The sequence below is a fragment of the Neofelis nebulosa genome, chromosome 4 (assembly GCF_028018385.1).
Source record: "Neofelis nebulosa isolate mNeoNeb1 chromosome 4, mNeoNeb1.pri, whole genome shotgun sequence".
NCBI classification, from domain to species: domain Eukaryota; kingdom Metazoa; phylum Chordata; class Mammalia; order Carnivora; family Felidae; genus Neofelis; species Neofelis nebulosa.
In genome coordinates, this window is record NC_080785.1 from 133,332,677 (window position 1) to 133,349,101 (window position 16,425).

General features: G+C 43.5%; 2 long non-coding RNA genes across 3 annotated transcripts; both read left to right on the top strand.

The window, feature by feature from the left end:
* Positions 1–4,929: 4,929 nt before the first annotated feature.
* On the top strand, positions 4,930–8,189 carry LOC131511036 (uncharacterized). 2 transcript variants are annotated; one of them, XR_009261311.1, is made up of 2 exons: positions 4,930–6,940; positions 7,618–8,189. It is a non-coding gene; the product is annotated as an uncharacterized LOC131511036 (long non-coding RNA). The 2 variants fall into 2 exon arrangements; XR_009261312.1 differs by having other exon boundaries at positions 7,785–8,189.
* A 1,156-nt stretch (positions 8,190–9,345) lies between these two features.
* LOC131511038 (uncharacterized) lies at positions 9,346–15,069 on the top strand. Its single transcript, XR_009261314.1, has 3 exons — positions 9,346–9,520; positions 12,989–13,202; positions 13,577–15,069. It is a non-coding gene; the product is annotated as an uncharacterized LOC131511038 (long non-coding RNA).
* The last annotated feature ends 1,356 nt before the right edge of the window (positions 15,070–16,425 follow it).

Consider the following 16,425-nt stretch of genomic DNA (forward strand, 5'->3'; position numbering starts at 1 on the left):
TCAGCATAGAGAAGATCACCTGATTAGGCAAATCTTTACTTACTTCAGAAATCTGACACTTTGAGCTGTGATTCAGAATCAAAGTAAACCTTGAAAGAAAACCCCAATGTTTTTAGAAAGTGAACTAGAAGTATATTTTGGGGGGAATAACAATCCCATGTTTATGATAGTAACTACTCCTCTCTCTAAGTCCCTATCTGTAAACATCTATCCATATAACATTATCAGTTGTGTATCTCTAGTACATTTTTTATTGTTACTTTCTCCCATTCTTCCATAAATTTTGGGCATATTTTTGGAGATATTCCAAAGGAGTTTCTTTAGATACTTTACGAATGTACAACAGAAGTCATTGACTTCTTATGCTTAATATTATTGATTTTTCTATTTTAACCTGGTTTATAAATTCTTAAGTTATGTTAACTACTTGAAAAATATTAGAATGTGCCTGCCTGCCTACCTTCCTACCTTCCTTCCTTCCTTCCTCCTTCCTTTTTTCTTTATTTCAGGATTTAAAAATAATCCCAGTTCTAAACTTCAATGTGGAACCTGGGTTTAAAATGAAAAAGTCAGGGAAATGACGATTTAGTGCATTTTAAAAAAATGTCTGCATTATCAATTTTCAAAATTGCATAGGTTGAATGTTCATTTAGGAATATGTAAATCGATTTGGGGGTCAAAAATAAGCTATACACATTGTGCGTTTTAACGGAAATGTTTGTGAAGTATCATGACTTAAATAGGAAATTCTAATTTTTTCCTATTTTTTAATCCTGTGAATTCATTATGCAAAATTAAATGATTATTGTAATTTCATTGGATTATTATTTTAGTATTTAAACACTGGGTTTTTTAAACACTGGGTTTTTAAACACTGGGTTTTTTACTAACAATATGTTTTGACAGCAAACTTAATTTTGTTTCTTCCTCTCTTAGAACCTCGAGAATATCAAGGTAAGAATTTAAGCTTTAGTTTTCTTTGGAATATTTTCTCAGTACTGGTGTTTGAGGTGGGTTTTTTTAATGTTTGTTTCTTTTTGAGCAAGAGAGACAAAGTGCGAGTTGGGGAGGGACAGAAAGAGGGAGACACAGACTCCGAGGTGGGCTCCAGGCTCCCAGCTGTCACCACAGAGCCCGATGTGAGGGTAGAACCCACAAAACATGGGATCATGGCCTGACCCAGAGCTGGACACTCAACCAACTGAGCCACCCAGGCACTCCTTGATGTGCATTTTAATTCAACTAGGGATACATATGGTGACTTCTGATGTCTAATTGGCATGTTAACTCTTGAAAATCTTTCTCTTCCCTGTTTGGGGCCTAAGTGACAATGTGGAGGGGAGTTGCCATCCCTTAAGATAAGAGATCAGGAGGAGGAACACATCACCAAAGTAGAGGGAATGAAATGAGTGTAATTTTACATAGAAATGGTTAGGAAACAAGTGATGACATGAGCCTGAGGTGTGGAGTGAGCACTTTGCCATGAGCCGGCTCTTGCTGAAACGTGAAGATAAGAAAACCCTTTTTGAGTCTATCAACAAGCCTAAGCTTAGAGAAGAAGCCAGATATTGCCAGGCAGGGTGTGTGTCACAAGAGAGGTTTAAACCAAGGTTTTGAGTCTGAGGTGCAGGGAGCCGTCCATGCCAGGGGAGAATGAGAAGTGAATGTGACACAAATGGGGGAAATGTACTCTGCATGGGCTCCATAGACTGTGGTGATGCTGTGGCGCTGTCTGTTGAGAGCCAGGGTGGCTGCCTGACACTTAACGAGCCCGCAAAGGCTGCTGTTCATCCCTTTGAATGCAGTGGTGGTGGTGGGGAGAAGAGTGATCTCAGGGCATGAGACCTCTCACAGTGTGCCGGCCAATAGAAGTTTGCACTCTGTGGTCAGATGAGAGAATTAATCCCTGTTAGAGGAGTCTGTTCTAGAGCTTACGTGTGCTATCCACCTGTAATTATTGGGTGCTTCGTGTGTGTTGAATAATATTCCTTTAAGGTTGGAGGGTAATATTCGCATGTCGGGATGAAAAAAGTTTGTCTTCTAGGAATTGCCATTAATCCAGATCCTCCAGCCACTAAGTGTAAAGCTGAGATGGTACCCGTATGTTTGATTCCAAAGACCTTGTCCTCCAGGGCCCCTGGCCTAGGGTTCACGAAAGGCAATCTGTGAGCAGCAGGAAGTCATCCAAGGCCTTTGAGTAGTCAATCAGTCAGCAGCAGTTTGAGCTTTCTTTGTGTGGAATTCCAACCAGCACCTGGGGGTATGAGAGGCTCAAATCGAGACTAAATGATGTTTTTTTGTTTTCGTTTGTTCCTTTATTTGCTGGGACCTATCTATGTACCTTAATAATTGGAGGAGAGAAATGTAAGTTGATAGGATTGGATTTTTCTGTTTCATCTCTGGTGGTGACTATTTAAAGGGACTGAATTTTCCAAGAAGGGTGCTTCCAGATGAGACAGAAATTAGCAGGAGATATTTTATTGCATTTCTCCATTTCGGACAATATTTTAAATAGGAATCTCATTGAAATAGGCTTTCTTCGGTTTAAAATGCTGCTGAAACTTGATTTCTTCAGACACACGGGAAAGCTAAAATGTTAGGTACACCCACCTGTCAGATCATCTGTCTGTGCCGCTAAAACACTGGGATTATTCGATATAACTGGTTTGGTAACAACCTCAGAAATTGTTTTTATCTCCTTTTAGTTAGTTTACAGCAAACAACCACGAAGATCAATAATTTTAAGAAAGAAAACAAAGAACTTGATGAAGAAATATCCACTTGGGAACAGAAGGTAGCATTGCCCTTTCAAATATTTTGTGTGATTTCATTTTGGTTACTTCCACTCTGGTAGAGCATCCTACTGACCTATTTCATGTGTTCTATAAACAGTCCCAATTGAAGACAAGCTTCACAAATATAAAGAGCTACCTCTCTATTTGTGAAAGGAGTCACACATTAGAAGACAGGTTTATCTAGCATTATGCTTTTTTTTTTTTGAATTCTGATTCCTTTTTCATGTTTTATAAAACAATGAATTAACAAAACGTCTTCAGGAAACTAAGAGAGAAAGGAAGTTTCTCTCTGATGAAGCTCTTAAATGGAGGGTAAGAATCCCTTCTTTGCCTAGATTGCATTTTATTTTATTTTATTTTTTTCAACGTTTTTTATTTATTTTTGGGACAGAGAGAGACAGAGCATGAACGGGGGAGGGGCAGAGAGAGAGGGAGACACAGAATCGGAAACAGGCTCCAGGCTCCGAGCCATCAGCCCAGAGCCTGACGCGGGGCTCGAACTCACGGACCGCGAGATCGTGACCTGGCTGAAGTCGGACGCTTAACCGACTGCGCCACCCAGGCGCCCCAGCCTAGATTGCATTTTAAAAACACAAGTAAAATAATGAATTATTATTACTCATTCAACAGGGTTTGTTAAAGGAGAACATCAAAAAAGTTGAGCACTTTAATGAAATTTTAAAAGACACCCTTCAAAGTGCACATGCTGCCTTGCTATCTCAGAGAGAGAGAGGAATGTGAAGAATCAGGAAGTGCTAAGACTTGGCTGCTGAGTTTTACTGTAATTTGGCTTTGGAGAGTTTTTGTTCATTGGCATTGGGTGAGGTAAGCACAGCATATTAGCTTGCCATTTACCACAGTAGAGAGCGGGCCTCTGGGAGTCCAACCTCCTGTGCAGGGACCTGGAATTTCACTACGACCACCATGATGACTTTTGCCATTTCAAGGACTAGAACTTATCTTTTATGTTCACAACTAATTATCACATCATTCAGCTCTGCCCTCTAAGATATATATAGAAAATTCTCAAAGATAGTTGAGAGATAAAGGGCAACAGCTAAAGCGTATAGTCCCTTCCTTTTTTAAAAAAAATTATTTTTAAATTATTCTTTATTATTATTATTATGATTATTATTATTATTATTTTAGTGAGAGAGGGCATGCAAGTGGGAGAGAGTGGCAGAGGGAAAGAGAGAGAATCTTAAGCAGGATGCACACTCAGCATGGAGCCCAACACAGGGCTAGATCCCATGATCCTGGAGTCATGACCTGACCTGAAATCAAGAGTCTGACACTCAACTGACTGAACCACTCAGGTGCCTCATAGTCTCTTCATTTCGTAATGCTGAACTGTGAATTTTCAACATGAATGGGGAAAAAGTGTGTGTGTGTGTGTGTGTGTGTGTGTGTGTGTATGCACACACACACGTATACAGATGTATATAAATATATATATATTCCAACAAGAAAACCATTTATAAGCTATCTCACATGAACTATTTCCCACCATCTTTATCTTCTCCTAGTTATATTTATGCCTCAAGGTCTTTGTTTATTGCAATGCACAATCCTGTTGTGTGGTGCACTCAAATTTTTGTGCGATCATTACTTATGGAAAGTGTTTTCTCATATCTGTCTTACTTAAAAACGCAAGATGAAAATGGTGAATTCGAGCATGTAGAGTTGAGAGTCTTGAGGTCCAATAACTGTCAACTGGAAAGTATGCTGTCTGTTGGGGAGAAATCCCCATATTGGTGACAATGACTTTACATTGGAAAGGGAAAGAGTGCCTTCCTGCCTTCACGGTTCTTGCCCTTTTCCTATCCACCAAAAACAAGTCTCAGGTCATGTTCACACTTAGAAAAAAAAAATCCATGTTTGTACAGAAAATAAAAAGGCCCTGGAAGAGAAGTGTAATGCATTGAGGTCTGTGAAAGCAACCAAAGAAGGAAAAGTCAAACAGCTGAAGGACAAAGCAGGCATCCTTGAAGAATTCTGTGAAGGAAGAAAAGTGGCTATAGAAGAGTAAAGTGTTCATGTGAGAACTATCACAGGTACTGTTTTATGAATGAATGTGGCAGCCAGTAGAGATAATTAAATTTCTTTTGGAATTGGGTCCAGAGTATTTTTGGCAAATGCATTCAGAATTGTGCCTGTCCTTCTTACCTTGCTTTCTGTCACCCACATTTTCCTTTCTGTCCTAAGTGCTTGTCACACATTGTGTCATGTATTTGGGGTGGAAGAGGGAAGGTATCAGCAATAATAACATTGATGTCTGGATCTGCTTGGGATCCATTTACATTGGCGCATGGGTTTCAGTCCCATCACGTTGTCTTGTCATCCAGGAATTAGGTCATTTTTGTTCAGGACCACACATGGGTCAAGAATGTGTAGGGAAAAAATCAATGATCTTGCTGCAGAAACCACAGAAATTTATTTCTGGGAAGTGGGTAGGGGTCCCAGTAGTACTGGATCCCTGCATCAGTTCTGCTAGTGAGATTGTTCACAGCAGGCCAATCCCTAAGGAAGCTGAGTTATTTCCTGTCCCCCGATTTTTTAAGTGCAACTCCTCTGAGTCTTGACCAAAGCCCGCAGCTTCACTAGGGCTCATCTTTGCTGGCTGCCTCTGAACTACACATGTTTCCTTCTAAGTCCGTGCGAATAAAGTTGTTCAGCTATTTTGCAGTTCAGTTGTCTGTCCCCAAGTTCATTGATGAGTCCTAGGGAGATTGGTTCCCACTGCCAGGCTGGCTTTGTCCTGGGCTTCCTTCTTCTCCATCTTGGTCACATGTGTCTTCATGGGGTCATTAGAAATGTGGTGCATTTGCTAACATGTTTCCTCCTTTGTACAGTATTTCCTTTTGTTCTCACGAGGAGATCAGGGCCTTTAGAGTCCCTCATTCACATTGAAAAGGAAATACTTCCTTCTCTTCCCTGGAGACTCAGCTTCTGTTAGTCCTTCCCACACCTGGGGTGGAGCCTGCTCTGTCTCACTGGCATCTTGTTTTTATCATTTCTAAGCTCTTTTGGGGAGCACGTACAGCACCCTGGCCACCTTTCTATTTTCAATCCCTTACAACAGAACCACTACATTCCAGCCACTCCAGAAAGCATTTGTTGAAGGACTGCCTGAGATGCCGGAAGGCAATGCATGTGCCTTTCTCGGTCTAGAGGTTTTGTGTCAGTTTCTAGGAGTCTTTCAGTTTTGCATGTGACTCTTGAATACATCCAGTGCCAAGTTGAAACCCTTTAAAGCAACACCATGAACAAAATAGTCTGAGGGCAACACAGCAAACCAGCCTTTCTAAGCATTTCCCATTGCTGCCTTCACTGTCAATGAACTGAGTCTTGTTCAAGTAGACTGGCTCCATGAAGTTGATAGTTTTCCATCTGAAATCTGTTTCCTGGAGATAAACCCAGACTGTGTGACAGTTCATATCAGGTTCTACTTCAGGAGATGTTGCTGCTCTAAGATTGGCCTTTTCCTCCACCAGGATATGTGAAGGTGGACGCAGGGGTTGTACTCCTGACGCTAGCGATGTCTGGGAGTGAGCTGCAATGTTGGGGAAGCCATATCCTGGAAGGTCGTCTTTCAGGGTGATTGTCTGTGTCAGGGTACAACTTCTGGACTGAGAATCAGGGCTCCCCATGGAGGTGTGAGACTAGTGATGATCCCTTGCTTCATCCTAATGGGTATGGGTGGTCACCCAAGGTTTTTGACACTGAACTGAAATGAGCCTTCACCATTTCAAACAAAAGACCAGCTCTGGGAAGGCACAAAGTGCAATGTTATTTGATGACTTTATGATGAAGGAGAGGACACAGGTCTCAGAGCAGAGACATGGCAGCAGACAGAGGTTGAATTTTCTTTAACTTAAATGGGGTGTTCAGTTCATTTCTCTGACTGTGTTGTCAGTCTGTGCATTTATGGGCGAGGTGGGAGAAGGGATATTTGCATCTAGGCCTTCAAGAGTGCTGGGAGGTAAAAAGGCAGAATTTGTGGACCTTGGCTCCTGGACTGTGTATATGTCTTTCCCATCTTAGGAAGCTGAAAATGACACAGTGTGAACTGGCAGCAAAGAAGAATCAGCTGGCAGCTGCAGGGAAAATGTGAAAATAGCTATGAAAGAAATAAACAAGTACAAGTGAGTTCAGCTACTAATTACCAGCAGCTCATGAAACCTCTCTTCATTTTTTTCGTTTTTAACCTTTTTACAAGATTAAAAGTCTATGTTTAGACTCAACATAGTAATGTAAACAAAAATTCAGAGGACATATGCATAGAGTATTAACAGATAAAAAGGTAAGATTTAGAAAGAACAAAACAATTAACTTCATCAACATTTCCAGATTTCAAGCAATGGCCAGACTGTGTGGAAACTTCATCCATGCCAATGTTCCTGGGGGGTGGTGTCAAGTATCATAATCTGTAGGAAACAGCCTGTCTTAGAATGAATCATACCATCAACATGATAGTGCCATTTCATGGCCCTGGTCTTTGCGCCCCTAGGAAACATGGTGAAGATCTAAGTGAAAGGAGGAAAGAGCTTTATGATGAAAGACACTTGTCACATGATGAATTAGGGCACAATTGAAAGTGGGAAGGAATTATGTGAACTCTGAACCCTATGGTCATGGAATGAGTTAGGAAAGGATGGAACAACAGTTTTGATCCCATTGTACATTTACAATCATGTGAAAAGTGTTTCATGTGTAAAATTGTATTAGGGGACAGATAGGAGGATGATGACAACATGGGCAGATTATTGAAAATCATACCCAATATTGGGCCTTATCTGACAAAAGCAACTATAACTCACAGGCAACAAAATGGACAAAGACAAGAACAGCTGCAGCAGACAGAACTCACCTTCAGACACCAGGGACCCTGAGCTCTGCCTGACATATTGAACCCTTAGTACCTCATGTGGGTGAGTGTAGTGGTCCTTGGAATTCCTAAACACGGACTTTTCATTGTTGCTTTTTCAGATCGCAGTTCATAAGAATAATGCTCAGGACAACTGGGTAAGTGTTTCCTTTTTTCCTCCTCTCCCTCTTTGGTGCACAGTCTGGCATGACTGAAGGTGGATGTGTTTTTCTCCCCCAGATCAAGCCTCGGATCTGGGAAAGGGAAATGGCAGAGCAGAGCCGGGAGGTCACCCGCTTGAAACACAGGTGTGGGAGCGTGACATGAGTTTTTATGGGTGTTTTGAGGGATGACAGCTGTGCTGTTTAGTGTCTAGTCAGAGGACGTGGCATTGCAACTCTTACGGAAGTCCATTCTTTTTCTGTATCCAAGACAGGATGGGATGGAAGGAAAGAGGCTGCTTGAGGGATACAGGAGGCGGAGACCAATGCCTGGAAGTCCAGAGACGCAGAACCCTCCGAGGAGAGGTAAGGGGCACGTGATGATGTGCAGCAGCCTAATTTCTGCGGCAAAGCCTTTTCCTGTGGGTGATCATCGTATGTCCTGGACAGAACCACAATTACTACCAGGGACAGCAGGTGGTCTGAAGGGATGACAGGAGGGTGTTCTCCTCTGGTGCCCTAGGCAGCGGAGCACCTGTCCCTGTGACTGGTGGAGCTCAGGCCCCTCCCCTGACTGCGGACCCTCCCACCTCCTCCAGCATCCCCTAGCTAAAGAGAGGAGTCTGCAGGGGATGATGGGACATGGGCCTTAGCTTTCTTCCCACCTTGACAAAATGTGAAGTCTTTATTTTAGTTTTGTTTGAGGAGAAGTTCATTTCGTTACTATTTTAACGTTGTCATTTTTATTTTATTTTTTTCTTGAACCATAGCCCTACGTTCCTAAATTCAGGCTCCATATACTTTCGTCCTCTGATGTTATCAGGGCAAGTCTGCGGCTTCACTGCTAAATACCCATCGTTTTCCTTTTCTCGTTTGTATATTAGTGTAAGTACATTTCTATTCAGATATAGTTATATAATAACTTCCCATGTAGAAGGCAGCTTATAGATAAGCGAAAAGACTGAACAATCCACCTGGAGCCTGAAGAAACATACCCAGGTTGAGCATTCCCTGATGATATACCCCAATCAGTATTTCCATTTACCCTTTTTTTAAGCTCGTTTATTTTGAGAGAGAGAGAGAGAGAGAGAGAGAGAGAGAGAGAGAGAGAGAGAGAGAGCTTCTGGGAGGACCAGAGAGAGACATGGGGAGAGAGAATCCCAACACCATCAGGGTGGAGCCGGATGCAGGGCTCGAATTCACAAGCTGTGAGATCATGACCTGAGCCAAAATCGAGAGTCAGATGATTAACTGACTGAGCCACCCAGGCATCCTCATTTTTATTCTTAATCTGTAATGAAATGGTGATTTCCCATAATGTATACTAAGACACCTCTGTTTAAGTGATGACTTCGAGATTGCTAGTTGAGCCTGACCTGTCCACAGTTTTTTGATTAATTACGAAAAACATGAACTAGGGCATGGTGAGGTCTTTATCAAGGTGATGGGATTGTCCCCCTTATCCTTGGGGGTTACCTGAGGCACGTGGGATACCCTCTGCCTCTGGCCAAGAACCTGTGTAGGGAACAGTTTAAGATATTGGAGGAATGAGGTGAGGGCTTCTTTTAATTTCACACAGTCCACTAAAATAGAATAAACCTCTATCCCTTCTGGGGTCCTTAGCAGATCCAGAAACTTGTGCAACCTCTGTGAGTTATAGCAGCTCTGACTCTACAAAGAATGCAGACAAGGACAAGGTAAATCCTGGGACCATTCTCAGTCGTAACACTTTCAGGAAACCCTCATCTGTCTGTACAGCACGCTCTCCTGGCCTAGTCTCGTTTTGTGTGTTGTGTGATATGTCTGCTTGTTATTTGTTTTCCAAATGCACACTCTTAACCTAGGAGCCTACAAGCTTCTCTATTTTCAGCCTGTCATCTTTTTGTGATAAGTTTAGAAGCCCAAAGGACTTAGAGGCTCAGTACCTTAAGACTTTACCATGTGTTTCTGGAAATAATGAGAGGAGGATGACCCCATATTCCAAACAGAAATCTCCTGGCCTGGGTCACCCCTTCCAGACCTCAACTCTGTGGGAACAGTGTGGCTGCTGTGTCTTCCTTTCTTGATTCTGGCTAGGAGATTAACCTGCTAGAAAGTCTACCATATTGTTTAAAATTGAAAAATGCGAAACCCCATCATTACTCCAACTTTTTATTTTGTGCCCTGTGCGACTTAAAAATTTTTTTAATGTTTATTTCTGAGACAGAGAGAGACAGAGCATGAGTGGGGAAGGGGCAGAGAGAGAGGGAGACACAGAATCAGAAGCAGACTCCAGGCTCTAACCTATCAGCACAGAGCCCAACACCGGGCTTGAACTCACAAACCGTGAGATCATGACCTGAGCTGAAGTCGGTCACTCAACCGACTGAGCCACCCAGGCATCCCTGTGCCCTGTGCAATTTAGAGTGGTCTTAGACAAAGTCATTATCATCACTCATCACCTTCCCGTCTTTGTTGGTAAATGAGTTGTCTGGAATCCTTCCAGCTATACCTTAGGTAAAAATAATCTGAACATTGTGTCCTTCGATTGTGTTCATATGAGCAGTTTCTGGTTGTGTCCCCAGTCACTGTTAGAGCTGATACAGTCTCATGGCACATCCCAGGAGTTTTATACCAGAAATCAAAACACACTTGAATTAATTCTGTCATGTGAATTTTTACCTCTTGTTTTCTGTAGGACTTAATTACTCTGTGTCCTGTAGTATTCTTAAAATCAGAATTCCCTATGAATTAAGATGAACACATCTGAGCTTTGGAGACATTCACCACAAGTCCCTTGTTCCTCACAGAAGACTCTCATTCCCCTGCAAGATCCCAGGCATCCTCCACTCCCCAGAGGTCTCAGAGGCCTTTGACAACAATTCAAGAGGGAAGACTCTTTTCAGGGAGAGGAGCAGAGGAGACAAAGCGAGGGTCCGGCTGCAGAACTTTTCGCCAGTAGAAGCTGTGATTCCACGAGCAGAATATGAGCCATTTATCTGCACTCAATTTGTTGTGTTCTTAATACACCAAAAACAGAGCATCAGGAGTCACTGCAGAGGAGGGATGCAGGGTGAACTGGGACATAGATGCCTGCCTGTCTGGAGAATGCGACTTCATCACTATGTAATTACTTCTGTTAACCCTCTAGGACAGGACCCTTGCCATTTTACTTCCGCAGACATGGGCAGTGATGTGTGGTGACAGCAGTTCCACCTCTTGCATCTACTACCCCAAGCTGCAGGTGGTATCCAGTGGCAGGGACAGAGTTTTCAGGTACTGATGCTACTCTCTTGGATCCTGGTGGCAGAGAAGGTGGCAGGTGCTGACACGTTCTCCTCTGGGTTACAGCTGCTTTTGGTATTGGTTCTCTTGTCTGGCATATGCACATAGCTGTCACTTCTGTTCTGCAGGACAGTGTGGATCCATGGGGACCTCCTCCATTAACTGGAAGATTCTGCAGACAAGAAACCTAGATGCACCCCCATGGGCTATTCGGCACATCCACCTCCTGAACCTTGGTGGCCCTGGGGCCACCCCGAATGCTTCCACCAGCAACACTTGGTAAGATGATCTGAGTGGTATGAGTTGACTTGTAAAGCACACTCATTTTTGTTGGTGTTAGGTCTTTGGCCAAGGTGCAGAGGTGGTACCACGGACCATTATGATGCAAGGGGAATGTATCTGCCGCAATTACCACATTCCTCGTGTTTCATGATCGACATATCATCTTTCTGTCATTTCCTCCACTCTGTGTTGGTACAGGTGTCTCTTGTGGAGAAGGAATGGGGCTGTATGCAGAAAAGCAGACATAGCGGTTCAGCAGAAATGCCATGTCTGCGTGCTGGGCTCTGTGAGGCATGAGGCACAGCCTCACGTATATCCATCTACTCGAGCCCCAGCCATCCATCATTGTTTGATGAGTGATGAAAACATCTGAATCAAGGCTTTTACAGGTCTTCGTCAGGGTTTACAGGATGGGTCTTCCACTTCTTGGGGATCACCTGAGGGATGAGGTACACGCTCTGCATGTGATTTGTGATCTGACTGGAGCAAAGAGTTTAAGTTGTTTGAGGACTGTGGGGAGGGTTTTTTGTTTTGTTTTGTTTTTAATCCCAACAGTCTACTCAAATCAGAATAAATGTCCATCCCATCCAGGGCCTTTAACAGATCCAGAAGCTGGTGTCACTCCCGTGAGTGATACCAATACTGACTCTACCAAAAGTGCAAGAAGTACGAGGGAAATGCTCTGGCCATTTTCAGTTCTAAGTCTCTCCTGACACCCACATCTTTCTGTACAGCACACTCTCCTGCCAATATCTCTGGTTTCTGGGTCATATGATATGTCTGCTTGTGTTTTTATTTTCCAAACGCACAACCTTTACCGAATAGTCTACGGGCTTCTCTACTGTCCACCTGGCATTTCTTTGTGGTATATTTAGAAGCTAAGTGTGCTTGGGGGTGAGGACCTTAGGGCTTTTCCAGTGTGTTCATAGAAATAACCCAAGGTGGATGATTGTACACTCCACTTGGAAGTCTCCTGGCTTGCCTCATTCTTTCTGGATCTCCTCAATGTGGAATCACTGCTCTTGCTGTTCTTCCTCTCCTGTTTCTGTCAGGGGTTTTAATGTGTTCAGAAAATCTGTGAATATCTCTACAATTTGAAAATGTGAACTGCCTTCACTGCAACTTATATTTTTGTGTGTGTCATTTAGTGTGGTCTTAGACAACTTAACTTTCGTATCCATCAGCATTCAATCTTTTTTTTGGTAAACATGCTGTCCAGAATCCCTTCAGGTGTGCCCTGGGTATGAACATTCTGAACTATAAGATGTGACATACTTGTTGTAGAAAACACGCACTTAAAGTTAAGTTGTGAAGAGAAAATCCAAAATTACCTGTGTGGCAAGTCCCCACTATGGCCTTCCCTTGTGTTTATATGAGCAGGTTCTGTTCTGTCCTGTTTCAGAGGTACGGGTAAAACACGGAAATTTTCACCAGAAATCAAAGTGCATTTGTGTTAATTTTGTTAATTAGAATTTTAGCTCATTTTTTTAGAGGACAAAAGTCCCCTGCAAATTTTACTCTACTTAAGCTGAGAAGCACCTCTGAATTAAAATAAATTAGCTGAACCCAATTAACATGTATAGGTGAAGTGTTTCTCTAAGAGCATGCTTTCTTTCCAGGTTCTCTGCAGGACCTCAGGATCCCTATAGCTCCATGTGTCTCTGTGCCACTGGATAGCACTTCCAGAGAGGAGGAGACCCTACTGTCAGGAGAGCAGCAGATCGGGCACAGGCGGGGGCTTAGACGCAGAGCTTTGAGCCACAAGGGCTATGATTCCATGGGTGGAAACTGGGACTGTCATTCCTTCTCATTCTGTAGTTCTTCACATACACAGTAAGCAGCCTTTGTGGTGGAGGGGGATGAAGGGTGGAGGGTGACCGTGGACTTAGATGTCTTCCTATGGGGAGTATGCTATTTTATTAATTTAGTATTCACTCCATAAATCCTCTAGGAAAAGAGCCTTTGCTGTTTTACATTTACAAACATGTGCGAACGCTGGTTTATCCCCATAGCATCCATTCCACACCCCAAAAGCTTAAGTGGAACCCAAAGTACGGGTAGAGATTTTGGTGCTGATGCTGCCCTCTTGGAACCTGGTGGTGGGGAAACTGGCAGGAGATGACCACTGCTTCTTTGGGTTCCCACTTTTTGCTGGTGTTGATGCTTTGCTCTGTCCTATGAACATAGCTTTCATTTCTGTTCCGCAGGCCATTATGTATGCAAGAGGGCCTGGTCCATCCCCAGGATCGCCTTGCAGGCTGTCCCCATGGACCACCCTTCACCACCAGTCATGGGCTATGGGCCACCTCCCCCTCCTCCACCAGCTCCTCCACGTACTAAATTTGGTATGATGACCTGAACTGGATGAGTGACTGATAAAGTGTATTCATTTTCTTCGTGAAAGACTTGGTGGGAATGATGTAGGGATGCTTGTGAGGGCTTGACAATTCAACTGCAAACCTGCCTGAGGACAGTGTCACATATCTCAAGTTTCTCAGGACATAGTGTACAATGGGCTGTGTCACTTCCCTGTAATGAGGTCAGCTGTAGGTTTCTCTTGTCAAAAAGAAAGAAGATTTTTACACAGAGGCAGACGTACCGGGAGCACTGGTGCCTGTCTTAGACACAATGTTTTGAGCTCTGTGAAGGATGAGAGATGCACCCCTAAGTGTAGGTGCCTCAGGTGTCCTGTCTGAAGGGGGGCACATGCATTATATGACACAGACCTTGTGGTCACCATAGTGGAAGTACCAGTGAAGGATCCAGTGCAAAACTGGGGGAACTTGAATCACGCAGGAATAGAAGGGAAGTTGAGCACAGTAAGCAGAGTTTGAGGAGGTGCAGAGGGGAGGGTGCTGGGATCAGTGAGATGCAGTTGGAGGCCATTCCTGGCCACAGCCTGAGCAGGGAGCATGAGATCCACACGGAGCTGCTATGTGGGATCACTCTCAGTGCACAATGCAGTGTTTATCTCCAAAACGTCAGTGCTGCCAAAGTGCACCTAGGCAATCATCTAAATGGATTGTTTTCTCCCTGGGTTTTCTAAAGGTTCTGGATATTTGTGGGAAAAAATGCCCAGCAGATATGGGAAGTTTAACTTGGTCTTATGGAAATGCTTGCCTAAGTTCATATCCCTCAGTGAAACTAAAAATGAAGAAAGGATCTAGGTCAGCTGAGTGCCTGAACTGGCTTTCAGCCGGAGTCAGACTCCAGTGGGTCAACCTACAATTCAGGGTTGGCCAAGTTGCCACCCCTGCTGGACCCCTGTCATCACCCTGACTACAGCTTTCCATCTCCTCAGACTTCTCTCACAATATCCCAAGGTTTTCCCTTTGTTCCTGCTGTCTCAGCCCTAATACCAGTTCTCAGTGGGACCTACACAGAGCCTCAGCTGTGGTATCGGTGAAAACAGGGGTAATATTTGTTTCCAAGAACATTATAAAAAGAAGACATTAAATACGTAAAGCCTCTAAAAAATGTCTGGGAAGTGTCCACTCACCCTTCTCATAGTTTCAATTAAGATATCTCCACACAATGATCATCAAAAAAATACAGTCATGGGAGTTCATTAAAACTGTTAACACCTCAGCCCAGGGATTGGCAAATGCCCTTTTAAACATAAGACAAGGTCCCTCATTTTTCTATTAAAATTTAGGCCTTACCAGACAAAGAAAGAAAATTATGAGAACATGTACATTCAGAGATATGAAGATAATCATTTTCCATTACATATAATCTCACAGATGCAGCCACACACTAATGTGTTCATCTGAGGCCACAGATAAACTAAAGAAAACAGAATGCATGTAGTAAACATAGGATCATACAAAAATTACCCAAAATCTCTTAAATCTCTTTGCCTTATAAGAAAACTATTTTGAAATTTGAAGAGGACTGTGCAAGGTGACAGACTATGGTGATTATATATTTTAAAAAGGTGTGAGATCTGCCTGAATGCGTTCCCTGCCCATCCTGTCCCCTCCACTTTGTTCTTCCTAGTGTCCCCTAATACACCTTTCACCATTCTATGTCAACGTCTGCTTCTAGGAGGATCTACTCTCACTCCCCATCGATGCATATAGTGGGGTTCCTGTACACACAGGTAACAAACTGGCAGAAATGGTGGTGATGGAGGATAGAAGCAAGGTCACCCTCTGTGCAACGGAGCCCGAGGGAGTTTTCCGGGGTGGTGGGAACTTCCTGTATCTAGATTTATGGGGTGTTTGTGCTTATTTACTTTAGAAACATTCACTGACTCCCTGGTGCCTCGGGGTCATATAGACAGGTATCTGCCCCTAGGAAGTGGCTGAGTTCTAATGGTGGGGAAGGATGAGGGACCAGCAGTGATGGTGGGAGAGGAGTGAGGAGGCCACAAATGGAGTCAGACCCTCGCCCAGGATGCTAGGTCTCCCCAGACAGCACCACGTGCAGGAGTGCTCTGAGGAGCAGAGATTTCTTGATCAGACCCGTGAACTACATAATCCCCCTGCAGTTTCTTCACTGAGGGATGGCCAGAGCAGAGGCCAGCAGTTGGAGGACGCCCTGATCATGGCTGGATTGGAGCAGTGGGCCTGGGGGATTGAGTCAGAGAATGGGAAGGGCACAAGGTAGCAACAGGGAGTTTGAGAGACAAAGGGAAAGGGAGAGAAGGGAACTTTCTCTACTGACTGCACCCACATTTCTGTGTGAACAAAAGGGGATTCCTGTCTCCAAGGGTAGGGAAGAGGGCTGGCAAAAAGAGTTAAATTCTCAGCTCAAGTGCCCAGGGTATCTGCCTTGCTCTTGAGTACCTAACACAGGAATCCCGTGCTTTCTGTCATAAGTGGAACTGCAGCTCGTGACATTTAGTGAAAATCAAGCCTGCTATGAAGCCCTCATCATTAAAGCAGTGCAACAAAATTACATGAACAGAGTGATACAATAGAGGATAAAGTCCAAAGGTAGACCGAATGCAATACTTACAGGAATATAGACTATCAGAAAAGAGGTATCCCAATGCAGGCATTCAGACATCAGGGCAATATCTGAAAATGTAAAAAAACTTTCTTCGTTACCT